A 9,196-nucleotide genomic window follows, 5' to 3' on the forward strand; every position below is an offset into this window, starting at 1 on the left:
GACAACTTGTGTCATCAGTAGTAAAACTTAGCAATTAAAGAATAAATTTAACATATTCAACTATTTTTTTTTAATTTGAAGTATCATATGACTTTATAGAAATTATATATTGAATGGATGAATCATAAATGATACGAATTTGTTGTATTGCATTTCGTATGTACCAGCCTGAGAACTTTTTGACATACAATCTAAGACTCTTTCGTCTTGCCAAAGTATTAAAACTTTGACTTTTCTACACTTTACACATGTATTCCTCATTCCAAACTAAAAGACAAATTGAAAAAAGTGTGCATTGCTTTGTTTTAAAACAAGAGTGCACACACTGAAATGTCTCGCCTTCTTTACCAAACATTGATATTATGTTGATAGACCTAAATATTAAGCTTTATTACAACTGTCACATAAACTCAACATTAACCAAGAAAACAAAACATTGATCAATGAACCATGAAAACGAGGTCAAGGTCAGATGAACCATGCCAGGCAGACATGTACAGCTAACAATTCTTCAATACAGCAAATATAGTTGAATTATTGCTTATAAATTAAGAAAAACAGACCAAAACACAAACACTTAGCAATGGACCGTGAAAATGAGGTCAAGGTCAAATAAAACCTGCGTAACAGACATATAGATCATAAAATATTTCCATACACAAAATATAGTTGACCTAATGCATAAAGTATTAGAAAAATAGACCAAAACTCAAAAACTTAACTTTGACCACTGAACCATGAAAATGATGTCAAGGTCAGATGACACCTGTCAGCTAGACATGTACACCTTACAATCATTCCATACACCAAATATAGTAGACCTATTGCATATACGTAGTATAAGAAAAACAGACCAAAACACAAAAACTTAACTATAACCACTGAACCATGAAAGTGAGGTCAAGGTCAGATGACACCTGCCAGTTGGACATGTACACCTTACAGTCCTTCCATACACCGAGTATACTAGACCTATTGCTTATAGTATCTGAGATATGGACTTGACCACCAAAACTTAACCTTGTTCACTGATCCATGAAATGAGGTCGAGGTCAAATGAAAACTGTCTGACGGGCATGAGGCCCTTGCAAGGTAAGCACATACCAAATATAGTTATCCTATTACTTATAATAAGAGAGAATTTAACATTACAAAAAATATTAACTTTTTTTCAAGTAGTCACTGAACCATGAAAATGAGGTCAAGGACATTGGACATGTGACTGACGGAAAGTTCGTGACATGAGTCATCTATATACAAAGTATGAAGCATCCAGTTCTTCTACCTTCTAAAATACAAAGCTTTTAAGAAGTTAGCTAATGCCGTAGCCGCCGCCGCCGGATTACTATCCCTATGTCGAGCTTTCTGCAACAAAAGTTGCAGGCTCGACAAAAACGGACAACGAAGAAACACGTAGCTTATAGCCCCTCTTCTTGTCGATTTGTTCCTTTATATGATGCTGAAATCATACAGGAACGTATTAGGAAGGAAGAACAAAAAGTTAACGATCTTCTTTATTTTTACTTTTCGCTATATCGATGTTGTTCTTTCACTAAATAATTCAAAATTTGGTTTCTATGGTAAACCCATGTTTCTCATCGACTACGAGGTAAAGGATACAACAGATACAGTTAAGTCTGCCTTATATCTCGACTTACATCTAGAAATTGATAATGAGGTTCGGTTCAAAACAAAACTTTACGACAAAAGAGATAATTTCAGGTTCCCAATTGTAAACTTTACATTTCTATGTAGCAAAGTTCCAGCAGCGACTGCATGCATACGGAGTATATATCTCCCCACTGATACGATATCACAGGGCTTGTACTTCATATCATGATTTCCTTGATAGAGGGCTGCATCTCACAATAAATCTTTTTAAAAATCAAAAGGTGTTCCAAATGGTGAAGTTGAAATCGTCCTTCGTTAAATTTATGGACGCCATCACGAGTTGTTTTACTGTTATAGCATATCCGTTTTACAGACGATATCAGATATGTTCCTTATTTCGTAACTACAATCCTGTGTCCTTTTCACGAAAGTGACCTACCGAGATCGACCATTTACCGGGTTTGTAATAACACGAGCAACACGACGGATGCCTGGTGTGGAGCAGGATCTTCTTACCCTCTCAGAGCACCGGAGATCAATTCACGGCTTATGGTGGGGTTCGTGTTGCTTTGTCTTAAGTTTTCATGTTGTGTCTTGTGTACTATTATATGTCTGTTTGTCTTTTTTTAGCCATGGCCTGTCAGTTTATTTTTGATCTACGAGTTTATATGTCCCTCTGGTATCTTCCACCCTCTTTGCTATTTCTAATTTTAGCAGATCACTTGGGTTTCTGTGCATGAATATATTTACAAATAATCAGAATCAAAATAAGGAGATGTGGTATGATTGCCAATGAGACAACTATCAACACGAGTTACAAAGCATATGTTCACTTATGAACTACCGCTTTAAACATACGACAGTATTGTCTGAACCCTCAGCCGGCCTCTATCAGCAGATAAGACATAAACAAATAGAAATGGTCAAACGAAGATCTGCTAGATTTATCACCGTAGAGTCTTCTAAACATCTAGACACATTACTTATGTTAAAGCTTAAATAACCACCACATCAAAAGCGACGAAAAACCAAAGATGACTCGGTTACAAATAACATAGAAAAACTGATGCCTGTGACCTTTAGCACTCAAGGTGAGTACGTATGGCTGGTGATTGAACCAGTGACCTGTAGTCCAATATGTGAGTTACATGGCTTGGGTTTCAACCAAAGTTATCAAATACAACAGACGAGAATGCATGTCTCTAGATTGGACAACCTCTAGCACTCTATGTAAGTATGCATGGCTTTAGATTGGACCAACCTCTAGCACTCTATGTGAGTATGCAGGGCTTTAAATTGGACCAACTTCTAGCACTCTTTGTGAGTATGCATGGCCTTATATTGGACCAACCTCTCGCAGTCTATGAGAGTGTACATAGCTTTAGATTGGACCAACCTCTAGCACTCTTTGTGAGTATGCATGACTTCAGATTGGACCAACCTCTCGCACTCTTTGTGATTATGAATGACTTCAGATTGGACCAACCTCTAGCACTATATGTGAGTATGTATGGCTTTAGATTGTACCAACCTCTAGCACTCTATGTAAGAATGCATGGCTTTAGATTGGACCAACCTCTAGCACTCTATGTAAGAATGCATGGCTTTAGATTGTACCAACCTCTAGCACTCTATGTGAGTATGCAGGGCTTTAGATTGGACCAACTTCTAGCACTCTTTGTGAGTATGCATGGCCTTAGATTGGACCAACCTCTCGCAGTCTATGTGAGTACATAGCTTTAGATTGAACCAACCTCTAGCACTCTTTGTGAGTATGCATGGTTTTAGATTGGACCAACCTCTAGCACTCTTTGTGATTATGAATGACTTCAGATTGGACCAACCTCTAGCACTATATGTGAGTATGCAAGGCTTTAGATTGGACCAACCTCTAGCACTCTATGTGAGTATGCAGGGCTTTAGATTGGGCCAACTTCTAGCACTCTATGTGAGTGTGCATGGCCTTAGATTGGACAAACCTCAATACTATACCGGTATGTGAGTATGCAGGACTTTAGATTGGACCAACCTCTCGTACTCTATGAGAGTATACATGCCTTTAGATTGGACCAACCTCTAGCAATGTATGTGAGTATGCATGGTTTTAGATTGGACAAACCTCTATCACTATATGTGAGTATGCAGGGTTTTAGATTGGATCAACCTTTAGCACTATATGCGAGTATGCATGGCTTTAGATTGGACAACCTCTAGCTCTCTTTGTGAGTATGCATGGCTTTAGATTGGACCAACCTCTAGCACTCTATGTGAGTATGCATGGTTTTAGATTGGACAAACCTCTATCACTATATGTGAGTATGCAGGGTTTTAGATTGGATTAACCTTAAGCACTATATGTGAGTATGCATGGCTTTAGATTGAACCAACCTCTAGCACTATATGTGAGTATGCATGGCTTTAGATTGAACCAACCTCTAGCACTATATGTGAGTATGCATGAATTTAGATTGAACCAGCTTCTCGCACTCTATGTGAGTATGCAAGGTTTTAGATTGGATTAACCTTAAGCACTTTATGTGAGTATGCATGGCTTTAGATTGGACAACCTCTAGCTCTCTTTGTGAGTATGCATGGCTTTAGATTAGACCAACCTCTCGCACTCTTTGTGAGTATGCATGGTTTTAGATTGGACAAACCTCTATCACTATATGTGAGTATGCAGGGTTTTAGATTGGATTAACCTTAAGCACTATATGTGAGTATGCATGGCTTTAGATTGAACCAACCTCTAGCACTATATGTGAGTATGCATGACTTTAGATTGAACCAACCTCTAGCACTATATGAGTGTATGCATGAATTTAGATTGAACCAGCTTCTCGCACTCTATGTGAGTATGCATGGCTTTAGATTGGACCAACCTCTCGCACTCTTTGTGAGTATGCATGGTTTTAGATTGGACAAACCTCTATCACTATATGTGAGTATGCAGGGTTTTAGATTGGATTAACCTTAAGCACTATATGTGAGTATGCATGGCTTTAGATTGAACCAACCTCTAGCACTATATGTGAGTATGCATGACTTTAGATTGAACCAACCTCTAGCACTATATGAGTGTATGCATGAATTTAGATTGAACCAGCTTCTCGCACTCTATGTGAGTATGCATGGCTTTAGATTGGAGCTACCTCTCACACTCTATGTGAGTATGCATGGCTTTAGATTGGACCAACCTCTCGCACTCTATGTGAGTATGCATGGCTTTAGATTGGACCAACCTATAGCACTCTTTGTGAGTATGCATGGCTTTAGATTTGACCAACCTCTAGCACTCTATGTGAGTATACATGGCTTGGAATCGAACCAATGATATATAGCAATTTAGGTAATTATGCATGCATTTGGATTGAAGCAACAACCTCGAGAATTCCAGGTGAGTAGGCATGGCTTTGGATTGGACCAACCTCTAGCACTACAGTTTAGTATGCATTGTTTAGAACTCATTAAAATGAGTTTAGCAGCATTTTCTATAAATCAGTTTTGCAAATTAAGAGGCAAACAAGAATGCCTCCGCAGTACATGGATGCCCCACTCTCACTATCATTTTCTATGTTCAGTAGACCGTGAAATTGGGGTAACAACTCCAATTTGGCATTACAATTAGAAAGATCCTATCATAGGGAACATGTGTACTGAATTTAAGTTGATTGGACTTCAACTTCATCAAAAACTACCTCGATCAAAAACTTTAACCTGAAGCGACACATACCAAAAAACATAATGCCCCTCTACTATCACAGGTTGGGCATAAAAAAAAATATATTTACTGGGTAGATGACATTCATTGTCTTATCACCTAAATAATAAACTTTTACTACTTGTTCTTTTGAATGGCAAAAATACAGAAACAAATAACATTTTTCTACAAATATTTAATGATTATTATATAACCTAGTTTACACAAGATTAAACATTTATATGCAAGGCAGTAACAATACTGAATATATCAACTGAAGGCACTGACAAAATTACAACAAATATTGATTGATTGATTGTTTCTTAGCATCACCTTAGCATATATATATATATACACAAAATAATAATCAATTTTGATGCAGAAATAGTCAGTGGGTAAAATAACATTTTTCATACACAATTTTTCAGCCATTTTAAGTTCAGAATGTATGGTTTAAAAAAGCCACAACCATTTAAATTAGAAACAACATTATTTTAGTAGATTATCTAAATTTGAATGTTAAAAGTACTTATCATTATGAGAGACTTGAATTACAAGTATATTTTTTAAAAGGATGATTATGTAGTATTCAAAAATGATATATGTATTACATACACATTGATAAATGAAAATGTCAGGTATTTTTCATTAAATTTTTCAGGTTAGCGGCTAAGATTATATATTTTGTTCCAAATTGTTAAGATATAAATAGACAAGAATACTGTAAACAACTAATTTTTTGCAGATATTTTGTTTCGTGTTCTGCCCTTACTAGGCTTATTTGCTGCTACTTAATTTCATAATTTTCGAATTTGCTAAATGTAGATAAATGAGAAGAATATCAAGTTTTACATATTCACATCAATTTATCTATTCCCGTTACTTTTCTTCTCACCAAAGACACAATAAACCGCTTGCAAATATAGTTGATTTAAAGTAACTCAAACTTATTTTACTTGCTACATTAAAATATCCGTAAATGCATAAAGGACAAGTTGTTAAGATAATGTTTTTTATTTCTTTTTTTTATTTCTTTATTTAAAGTCGTGAATCCTGCAAAGCAGTTTTTGCCATATAAACTTACTATACAAAACAGTTGCCATATAAGTCTTCCAGTACTTTTGTAGTATAACTTTAAGCAATGATTGTAAAAAAATTAAATATATTTTCTATCAGACACTAGCACCTTTTACTAATCAATAAAGACCTGTAATGCCCCTTAGATAAAATAACATATAAGTTTTGAAATAATAGCTCCATTTCTTTTTTTTAAATTTCATCCATAGCATTCAAGGAAAACTTTATCTTGCACCTTACACATATCTTTTTTTATGAATTTATAAATCTATAACTTTAATTTGAAATAAAGTTTCTACTAATAACTGCTTAACAATAGATTCAAGGCAAGTTTGACAAGAATATATATATGTATTTATCAATGTTAATGACCGTATTGACCAACCTGAGTACTGTTAAAACATAAACTTCTAATAGGGACTTATGTTTACTTTTTCCTGATACAAAATAACAATACATTTCAATATTGGAACATTTAGCACCCACTTATGGATAATGAAAATATATCCTCAAATTTGTGTGTCGGCAAAATCTACTTTCAGAAAGAAAAGCAATAATATTTTCCAATACAATGTTGACTGTTCTATCATCTTAATTATTAAAAAGTCTTACACATATAACAAAACAATGAACAATTTATAACTGTATGCAAATTGATAAAAGATAAATACAATATAAAATACAAATTTTCAGATGACTGTTAGAAATTTGTTTAAAAGAATTTAATACTGTAAAATCAGAAATTATTGTGTGCATTTATTATTTTCTCATTTTAGACTTAAATGCGATTTTAATTTTTACGATTTTGAAAATAAATCCTGTTTAATTCATATGAAATACTTTAAAATGCGAGTTTAAATCATTGCGTTTATAACTCTGTCGAACTATTCGCAAAAATAAAAACCTCGCAATAATTTCTGAATTTACAGTAACCACTCTACTTTAATATCATTACAAATATGTGTTTTTGATTTATTGATTGGAGGTCTATTTGTCAACTGAAATATTTTCAGAGTACAAATTTCATATACACTAAATTTCTTCTAGTAACATACAAGAATGTTAAGTCAATGCCCATGATACATACATTGTACAGATAATCATCTACTTTCCTAAGTCTTATATTTTTTTTATAAAAAGTAAATAAATCTCTTTTTTTTTCAGATAACATTTACATTCAGATTTTGAAAAATCTAATTTTGAATCAAGAAAAATGTCTACAAATGGTATGAAAGATACAAATATATTACATTTAGATCCTATATTTTCAACTTCCTCTAAAATGGCAAAACAGTGGCATAAAAACAAAAATGTATTTTAGTGAGACATTAAGTAACCTCATAGTAAGTTATAATATAAACTATATAGTCTTCTGGAGTCAGGTTCACAAAAATACTTAAGACTAATATTGGTCTTAAGGATGTTTGCTTGTCATGTTTTAAATTTTTGTCAGATTTTCCAAATTCTCTGGTTTCATCCATTTGAATGCTTTCCCATGGACCCCCATTTTTCTTTATATAAATCTTTTACATGTATAATTATAAGCCATTAGTTAAAGTCTTATTTATTTTTTAATAGTTTTTGAGAACTTTAACTGGTCAATAATAAAGCTATGAATAATCAAGAGAGAACATTTTCCCACCAAAATTCTAATGGCTAATATCTCCAAAACCAGCACATTGACCCCTATACTTTTTTTGTTTTTTTGTTTCCTGAATTAATATTGTGTAAATTTAACAAAGAACTTTTTTTATTTGAATTGTTAAGCACCCAACAATCAATGAGGGTGACAGAAAACGATTAAAAAAAGAAACATGACAATAAAAAAATTATTTTGATTTCAATAATTTTTTAAAACTTTTCTGCTCTTCAGAATTCAAATATATATAACCTTTTACTGTTTATAAAGGTGGTACCCAACACTTTCACTAAAATTAATTTGGCTCGTTTTATTTTCATAAAATTTGGACAATTTATTTACTTTGACCCTTCAAGAAAAGTATTAAAATTTCAAAAATTTTGAACCAACCGTGTAGTAAAAAAAATTACACTGGTTATATAGCAGTTTGACAAACACCAGTTTTGATAATTGAGAAGCTTAATATTCGCTTTACATTACAACGTAATTAAAACATTTCGCTGTCTTTACAGAGTTATCTCCTTGTAGTGTTAGGTACCACCTTAAGTTAAACTTTAAAGTAATCAACAAGCGATTAAAATAATAAACTTTAAATAAACATATATATATTACAAAAGCACCATAATGTAATGTTACAGTAAGCATTAGTTTTGTTCATTTTGTTTTTAAAATCAAATCTAAAACTGACACTTCACAATTATATTTGACAACAGAAAGACAATCATTTAAAGCTATAATACTCTACAAACTTAGATAGTCAAGTCAAGAACTAGCATGTTCTACATCAGGAAATGGTCAATTTTGGCTTTTTAAAGAAAAATCACAAAAATCTCTTTATTATCAATTTGTATTTATAAAAGTTGGTTGAACATTAAAGAAGCTTCAACAAATAACATGATTTTTTTGGGTGCACAAAACTTAATGTACAATATGCAAAGTGTGAAAAATATACAGATATATGCATCATAAACCTCGAATATTAAATATATGAGTACACATTTATGTCAATTTTTACAATAACATAATTCATTGGCTACCTGTTTCTATAGTTAATGGTTTATATGAAAACATATATAAATTCTAGTTATAATTTGAAATTTCTAAATCAACAATATTTTTTTCAATATGAAAAGCACTATAATATCATCTAGCCACCTGAGTATAAAGGA

Source organism: Mytilus trossulus, chromosome 8, assembly GCF_036588685.1.
Source record: "Mytilus trossulus isolate FHL-02 chromosome 8, PNRI_Mtr1.1.1.hap1, whole genome shotgun sequence".
Classification (NCBI taxonomy): domain Eukaryota; kingdom Metazoa; phylum Mollusca; class Bivalvia; order Mytilida; family Mytilidae; genus Mytilus; species Mytilus trossulus.